Raw genomic sequence first — 8,966 nt, 5'->3', positions numbered from 1 at the left:
ATCTTTCTGTTTATTATGAAAAATTTGTTTTTCTTCAAATCGACGCAGTAATCGTTACATAGGGGTTTGAGGTTTTCGAATTAGTTTTTTTAATAGACGAAGTATATTTTCATATGGAAAACTACTAAATTCATCTAATGATCCTAAACGTTTTATATTTATTGAAAAAAAAATATTACTAAATTTCAATGAAACATAATTTATTCAAAAGAGTTTTATATAAGTCAAACAACAAAAACAACACAAGTTTTAATTTATTCACTCAGTTTTAAAATTTTTTGTGCTGGTTCCTTGTAAGAGCGTGGAGTGTTTAGCTTTGAATAACTATTTAAAAAAATATTTGACAAAATTTTACAACTTTTCATACACTTGTTATTCTTAAAATAACCAAAAAAAAAATTGTTAATTGATTGAAGGTAGTATGATAAGGAATGCAAACAAACTGGCGAAGTCATATCCATTGCAATAAAAAGTATATAACAAAAGAAAGTAAATTGACTTAAAATGTCAGTTGGCTTTGTTAAACCACCTCTATCTAAGTCTAAGAGATAAGCACCATACTCATTACAATATGAATATGTATCAGTGTCAAGATCTTCATAACCAATCTTAAATTGAAAGTAACCAGCAATGTATACTAAAGGCATTTTAACAGAGTCAGTTAAACTAGACTCTAATATTTTTAAAGAATCAAATATTTCACTTTCCTTTTGTGTTAGTTCCCAGCTAACACACCAGCGTTGGGCCAACGTTGGCCCGATGCTTCTTGTAACGTTGGCCCAACGTTGGCATCCAGCGTTGGGCCGATTCCTTGATGGCCGCCGGGCATACATTGGCCCGATTACATTGGCCCAATGCAGTTTAGCCAGCATTTATCCGACGATATATTTTATTAGGTTCAGTGAATTATAAACGCTACTTGTAACTAGCACGCAGTTAGTTAGGTCATTGTTAACATAAAATTTTTTAAATTTGTTTATTTTTAATGTATTAAAAAGATTGCAATTGCAATCGACGTATGATTAAAGCTATTTAAATTGTTTTAATCAAATGCAAGCTGAAATGTGTTTGTTATTTCATTCAAGCTAAATTTATTTTCAAGGTAAAAAACAAAACATATTCAATAAAATGAAATGTATATCAGATAATATTAAAACTGTTATACAATAATATAGACATTATCTTCGCCATTTGCATCACTGCCTTTGTCCCAAAGTTCCGAGTGGCATGCATAATCAATCCTCGCACCATCTGACTTTTTTCGGTCGTACAATTTACGAACCCACGACTTCATTTGATAGTTTACTTCCGCTTTTGAAACATCTTTTGCACCTTGTCGTAAAAAAAATACATTTAAATATTATTAAATAACTTTGTGTTAAAACATTTCAAAAACTTTAGTAGCCCTAAAAAATAGATTAACTACAGTTTAAAAGAAATTTGTTGGTCAATCATTAAAAAGACAACAAATGAAACCAATTACATTCTATTTACATTTAAACCAAATTTTATCTATTTTTCGTAAAGCCAACTTGGGTTTCCTAAAAGTTAAAACCTTAAATAGGGTTACATTCAGTTATAACTTAAGTATAAGTTAAAACTTACATGTGTATAAGTAAATTGTTTTATGTTATAACTGAATGACCCTATAAAACATAACTACTATCATGTTTAATATTTATTGATCACTAACCATAAACAATAGATTCATGTTTTTCATCCCTTGCTTTGTCCTCCTCGATCTTCACTGTTTACTTTGTTGATCCACTTCTGTAGCCATCAATTAACAGAAAATGTTGCTCACTGTTTCTTCAACAACTCGTCCATCAATCAAAACAAGATAAATAATCTGAAAAGTTTAAAAATAAACTCATAAGATCAGATAAAATATTTTATTAAAAGTACACTGAAACTCTTTCAAGCAGAACCTGCTAAAGATGTTATAAAAATGGTATGCAATGGCAAAAATATATTGTCAGTTAATACCACAGCAACATCTGAGGAGCGCAGCGGTGGGTTAATACTTTTATAGCCCTGGATCTAGTATTTTTGGAGGCTTTTTTTATACTCAACAGTGTAATAATGACTACTAAAAAACATGTAATATTTAAAATTTAAAAGCAAAAAATACATTATTTACGTCGAGACATATTAATGTTGATAAACCAGGTGACATTCTTCGCATAGGCAAATTATATATATATATATATATATATATATATATATATATATATATATATATATATATATATATATATATATATATAGTATATATATATATATATATATATATATATATACATATATACATATATATATATATACATATATACATATATATACATATATATATATATATATATATATATATATATATATATATATATATATATATATATATACATATATATATACGCAAGTCTATATATGTAAATATTAAAGATAGTATATTTATATTATCATGTATAATTATGTATATTTTATTTCAATGCATAAACTAGAGCTATATAGTATATATTACTTTTACCCGCAGTATCAGGAATTAGCTAAATGCTAATAGTTATAATATTATTTGCTATATATATATAATATTATTTGGCAGATAATATTATATAAAAAATATAAATAGCAAATAATAAATATAAATATTAGCATTTAGCAAATTCCTGATACTGCGGGTAACAGTAATATATACTATATAAATATATATATATATATATTTATATATATATATATATATATATATATATATATATATATAAATATATATATATATATATACATATATATATATATATATATATATATATATATATATATATATATATATCTGTATCTATATATATATATATATATATATATATATATATATATATATATATATATATATATATATATATATATATATATATACATATATACATATATATTATAGTATATATTATACCTACATAATAATATATACTATATAATATACATATATACCTATGTGTATATATATATATATATATATATATTTTTATACAACAATTATAAATATATATATATATATATATATATATATATATATATATAATATCTGTATCTATATATATATATATATATATATATATATATATATATATATATATATATATATATATATATATATATATATATATATATATATATATATATATATTTATTACAACAATTATAAATGTATTCTATAAAATATATATATATATATTACATATATACCTATATAGATGTATATATATATATATATATATATATATATATATATATATATATATATATATATATATATAAATATAATATACTAAAACTTAATCTAATCAGATCATAATATTATCTAAAATTAACAATAAATTTTTTTGATAAAAACAACAGAAATCTTGGTTTAAGATTTATGACGAAACTAATAATATTATAGATATTGTATTGAATCCTTTGTAAGTGTAGCTGCACAATTCCTTGCACGCAACGCTCTAATATCTTTGCGGAACACTCAAAAATTACTTTGCTTTTTCTATTAATTTACAACGATGCCATTATAAAAAGCAAACTATTTTAAAATGGAGATTGTAATGCTATATATAAATGCTTTGCGTGAATAGCTCGATAAGCCGCAAGCGTAGGTTTTTCAAAGTAAGTTGGCCCAACGTAGAGCCAATGTGATGAAAATCTACGTCGAGTTACATTGCGTTGGCACTACGTTGGGCCAACGTTAGTCATCCAATCCAACGTTAACCCAACGTTGGGCCAATTAAGCATGTGTTAGCTGGGTTGCCTTTGACAGTTCATGCAAGTATGACCAACATGAAGCTCACGAAAGTCTGAATCATATTGTAAAAGTAGTTTTGAGTGCTCAATTTTAGTTTTTTCTAAAACTTGTTGAACCGAAATAAAATAAGCACCACCAGCACCTTGACGTAACTTACTAAATGCCTTTTCAAGTTTTACAATTTCGTGTGATGTACTTAACAAATATTTTGCTAACTCAACTAGTCCTTTTAAGGTATGGACTATCGCTTTAGATGTTTCAACAGTCAATGTTTTAATTCTATTTTTTCCATTATGGCAATCCATATCTTCACAGATTTGTGATAATGAAAGTATCTGTTGCAGACAAAGATCGTCAGTCGAATTTATGACAGAGCGCAATGGGTCTCTTAACCTTTTATCATCACCCAGTTTGTGAACATTAATAATTTTCCATGCGTTTATAAACATTTTTAGAAATACAACAGTTCCTTTAACATTGGTTTGGTCTATTTTAGGATGTGTTGATAAGGCAGAACGAGTTTCATCACAAAAAACTCTCAAACACAAAGAAACATTTTGTCGCTCAACAGGTTTTGGAAAGATAGAAGCTGTATTTAAACGTGAAAGAGTCATAAGTGTCTTACTTTCTAAGTTGTAAAGGTTCTTAAGATCACTCAACCTTGCAATTAAGTTATGATCATCATCCTTAAATTGAATTTCTTGTGTTTTTTCAGTAATCCAATTATTTCTTATGTTTTTCCATATATGAACATAATTGTAAAGTAAAAAAATGTTATTTTTAGTTAGCCATGGTTTCTCTTCTAAAGTTTCAAAGAGAGAGAAAAACTTTACATTGACTTTATTATTGTCACATATAATTGCAACACAACTTCCATATGCATTTGAAATTGATCCAAGTATAGAATCAACTACTTCATACTGAAAATCTGAATCAAGACAACATACTGGAATCATGCATACTATAAAAGTGGGCGCACCAAAAAGACATTTAATCATAACAGCTAATATTGTTTTTGCTAATTTGTCTGGTTGATTAACAGATTTCCCAAAAAGTTCTCCACCGTGATAAGTTAATGAGGCTTTAACATATACTTCATCAACTATTAAATGCACTGTCGTTGTCGGTTAGTAAGTTTGCAAAAAACATGCAAAATAAATTCATCATTATTTAATTTTGAGGCTTTTGATGTCAATTTTTGTAGAGTAAAAACACTGGGAAGCTTATAATCATTTCGAATTCGCTTATAAAGTGCTCTTGAAACAGAAGAATATTCAAAAGCTCAAACAATAGTGTTTGAAGAATACAGTGTATCTCCAATACTTAAGACTTTCATAGAAGAAAAACTTTCTACAATAACTTGTTTTTTTATCGATAACTCAATATTAGTCAAATATCTTATAGCTTCGGCCAAATTTGACCATTTGTCTAAAAAAGTTACATGATTTTTTGACAAACTTGTTACTTAGCATAAGCATCCACAATGATACGTCTCATATTTTAATTTAGAAGAAATATTTAGTATGAACCTATAAAAAATCAAATAAAAAAATCAGTAACAATTAATTAAATTTTTTTTGTAAATTTATAATAATTTAAAGAAAGCTTATCTTACTTTGGTAAACCACAGCAAAATTCAGTTGATTGAAAACAAATTTTTTCATCACATTTGTAGACAACTATACACTTTAATAAATCTTTTGGGATTTTTTTGGTAATGAATAATCGCATCATTGAAATTCAAAGAGTCCATCGCTTTAAAAGTTTCAAGTTGATCAGCTTGTACACTTCTTGCACCAGAAGTTGATGAAGTTGTAATTCATGACTTTGGAGGTGCAGTTGGTACAAGGCTGGACTTAACACAATTAAAAATATAAGGTGGAGAAGAGGGTCTTTCCTTACCATAAACATTTATTTTTTGAAATTTATAGGCCAATGTTCAGAACATACAACAGTGTATTTTCTAACAGGAATGTTGCTTCTTGGAATAGCAGATAGCCAGTTTCTACGATCTTCTGGATCTTTTGGTAATCTGTAAACAGCACACTTTTTTTATCTGTTAAATAATTAGTAGAGCGATTCGCAACACAACACTTTAAAGGCATAATAAGTCTCAATAAATATTTTTTCTTCTTCCAATTTTAAGCAACTATATTTAACCTTCGGCAAATATTTGTGAGTTAATCGGCCTCCAGTTATTTTAACGGCTTGCACAATTAATAGGCCTGTGTTTTAGATAGCCGTGTTGCATATTGATTTACGATAAGGTAACAAACACCAAAATGAAATCAAACTATTTAGTACCTGTTTTTAATGATTATTTAATGATACCTTTTGCTATGCAACAAAAATTAATGGTATATCTTTTCAAAACCACTTCTTCACGTGATTTAATCTTTTTCGATTCTCCTACTGCCACTTCTTCTCGTGATTCAATCTTTCTTAGTCCTTTAATAACCACTTCTTCTCGTGATTCAATCTTTCTATGTTTTAAAATTAAATCTTTACTTTTTTGCATAACTTAAATGAATAACCACTTATAAGAAATAATACTTGATACACACACACACACACACACACACACACACACACACACACACACACACACACACACACACACACACACACACACACATACAGAAAACACACACACAACAAAAACAGTTTTTTACACAGGTTTCTTCATAAAAAATAAAACCAAGGTGGAAAAAAAATGCCAAATTGATCACTTTAGGTTGGCAGTTAAATCAGAATGTCTGAATTAGGTTGAATGTCATGCCTAATTCCGAGGGCTGCGTGTGTATATATATATATATATATATATATATATATATATATATAAAATTATCCTATTTTAAATGGCTTGAAGTTCTTCAAGGACTATTTACATTCAAATCCACTTGAATCTGTTTATATATTAATAAACAATAATGAATGATTTAAAACTAGAATTTAGTTATTAAAACAAAATTATAAAAGTAAAAAGATAATTAATAAAACACTTTAACTTACAATAATAACTAACTCCAAGAATTAACTTTAGTCAAAGTCCTTCTTTTTATGTAAGAAAAGTTAAATAAAACATAAATAAATGGAACATACAGTAAAAGCAAACATTGAAAAACTTAAATACTTAAATAACGTTAAGCTTTATACAAATACATCAGTTATCATCACCGCGATCATTATCATAATTATCCATTTTATTCCCTTGATAAATATATTTTTCTTTTCTTTTACCTCTACCAGGAGCATCCCTTCCACTTTCGCGATCCCCAGCATACTTTAACCATGATTTAATAACGTTTTCGATACTAACCATCATTTGAATCAAGTGACTTATTAATTTGCACAGTGGATGTTCAAAACAAGTTAAATAACATATATAGACAATTAAAAATTATACAAAGTATACTCAATACACTTATTTACCTTTTATACAATTTTTAAATCTTTCACACCAGTTTTATTACAACACCCTGCCCAATTGAGTTTCTTAGCAAGATCATTATTAAAAAATTTTTTAAAATACGCCTTGTGTTGTCGCTGACATTTATACTCCTCTCATTGCCAAGTGATTACTCTAAAAAGAGTGAATGAACAGTGTATAAAGTGAAGTGCATAAAGTTTGAGTAATTTATATTTCAGATAAAATTTAAAAATAAAATCTTACAACAGCTTGAGCTAAATCCTTGTTTTCTAGATTTTTTTCTAAAGTTTTGAGCTCCAATAGAGTTTTAACTGATAACTCTATGCACTCTAGAAGTTCGCGTTTCTTTACTGTTAACAATGTTTGCAAAGCATTAAACATATTTTGCTGTTCTTGAGAAATGTGTAAAAATTTTTACTGCATTGTTGCAAGTTTATCCGAAACTAATTTTAATGCAGAATTTGGAACACCTATTGTTAGAAAAAAGACATTAAGCTAAAATCTCAATACAATTAAACCTTCAATAGGTAGTGTCTTAAATAATTTGATCAAATTTTATTTGACATTTTTTTGTAAAACCAACCACAAAAAAAAGTTAAAACAAAAACACATACTTGCTTCTACTGATATAGTTTTAACACAAGTAGTTGTTTGGCTGCTGCATGCTGTTGCATTAACAAACAATTTTAATTTTTTATAAATTTACCAGGTTATTTATTGAATGACAATATAAGAAGAAAGTAATAAATAAAGTTTTAATATCTTTTAAAAAATTTTCTAAAAGATATTAAAACTTTACCTTTTTCTACGCAAGCAGGGACATTAGGTGGTTTTTTTAAAAAATCACTCGAACTAGACATAGTGCTGGATTTTCTTTTTCTATTAAAATCTAAACCAAAACAAAAACTAGTTGAAAATTATTAAAGACTTTTTTAAAGGTAAGAGATTTTATAAAACTTTTACATATATTTTTATATATACATTCAAATAAGCAGCATAAAAAATAAGAAATCAAAGTGGCCGGTCAATTTGACCAGCATTTAATAGACGGTCAAAAAGTTTTTTTGGACGGTCACTTTTTTTTAAGTTTAAATTTTCAATTTTGTAATAAAGTTGTTTATCAATGAAACTTAGCAGGTGAAGGAGTTACAGCAGGTGAAAAGCAGGTGAAGGAGTTACAGCAATATCGTTTAAAATAGATGCTACTAATATGAATAATAGTATATTTTGCCACACATTACTAACTACTTATATAATATTAGTACTCAATATACTTGAACAAAGAAGAAAAAAAATGAAGAAATTTATTTTAAAAGTTTTGTTTATGAACAAGCTGGATTTTGTTGTAATGTAAGACATAGATGAACTGTAATTTTTATTTAAAAAATAATAAAATCTTACCTTTTGGTACTCTAGTAGTAACAGAACTTCCGAAAGGCGTTGCAGCTGATAATAATGATTTGTTTGTGTCGCTCAAATCATCATTATCCTTCCTTATGTCCGACGCAATTTTTTTCTCTTTAAATGTATAAAATTTTCATTTTCGGACTCTAATGCAGATGTGTCATGTTCTGCTTTTAATAAATTAAGCCTTGCTTTGTGGTAATTATCTTCAGAAGTTTATAAAATAAATGAAAATCATGTAATATAAATTCAATTGTTGATTTCTCTCTCTAACTGCTGTCTCCAATCTAGATGCACGATAAGGTGGCCAGTAACATAAGTTGGATTCTCCTACAATCCAAATTG

At 26.8% G+C, this 8,966-nt stretch overlaps 1 long non-coding RNA gene across 1 annotated transcript; it reads right to left on the bottom strand.

The window, feature by feature from the left end:
- Positions 1 to 1,178: 1,178 nt before the first annotated feature.
- On the bottom strand, positions 1,179 to 2,195 carry LOC136080918 (uncharacterized). The gene is made up of 3 exons (XR_010638725.1): positions 2,141 to 2,195; positions 1,694 to 1,849; positions 1,179 to 1,332 (listed from the first exon to the last, which is right to left on the bottom strand). It is a non-coding gene; the product is annotated as an uncharacterized LOC136080918 (long non-coding RNA).
- Positions 2,196 to 8,966: the final 6,771 nt, after the last annotated feature.

Source organism: Hydra vulgaris, chromosome 06 (genome assembly GCF_038396675.1).
Source record: "Hydra vulgaris chromosome 06, alternate assembly HydraT2T_AEP".
Lineage (NCBI taxonomy): Eukaryota > Metazoa > Cnidaria > Hydrozoa > Anthoathecata > Hydridae > Hydra > Hydra vulgaris.
This window is presented reverse-complemented; position numbering and strand designations above follow the sequence as displayed.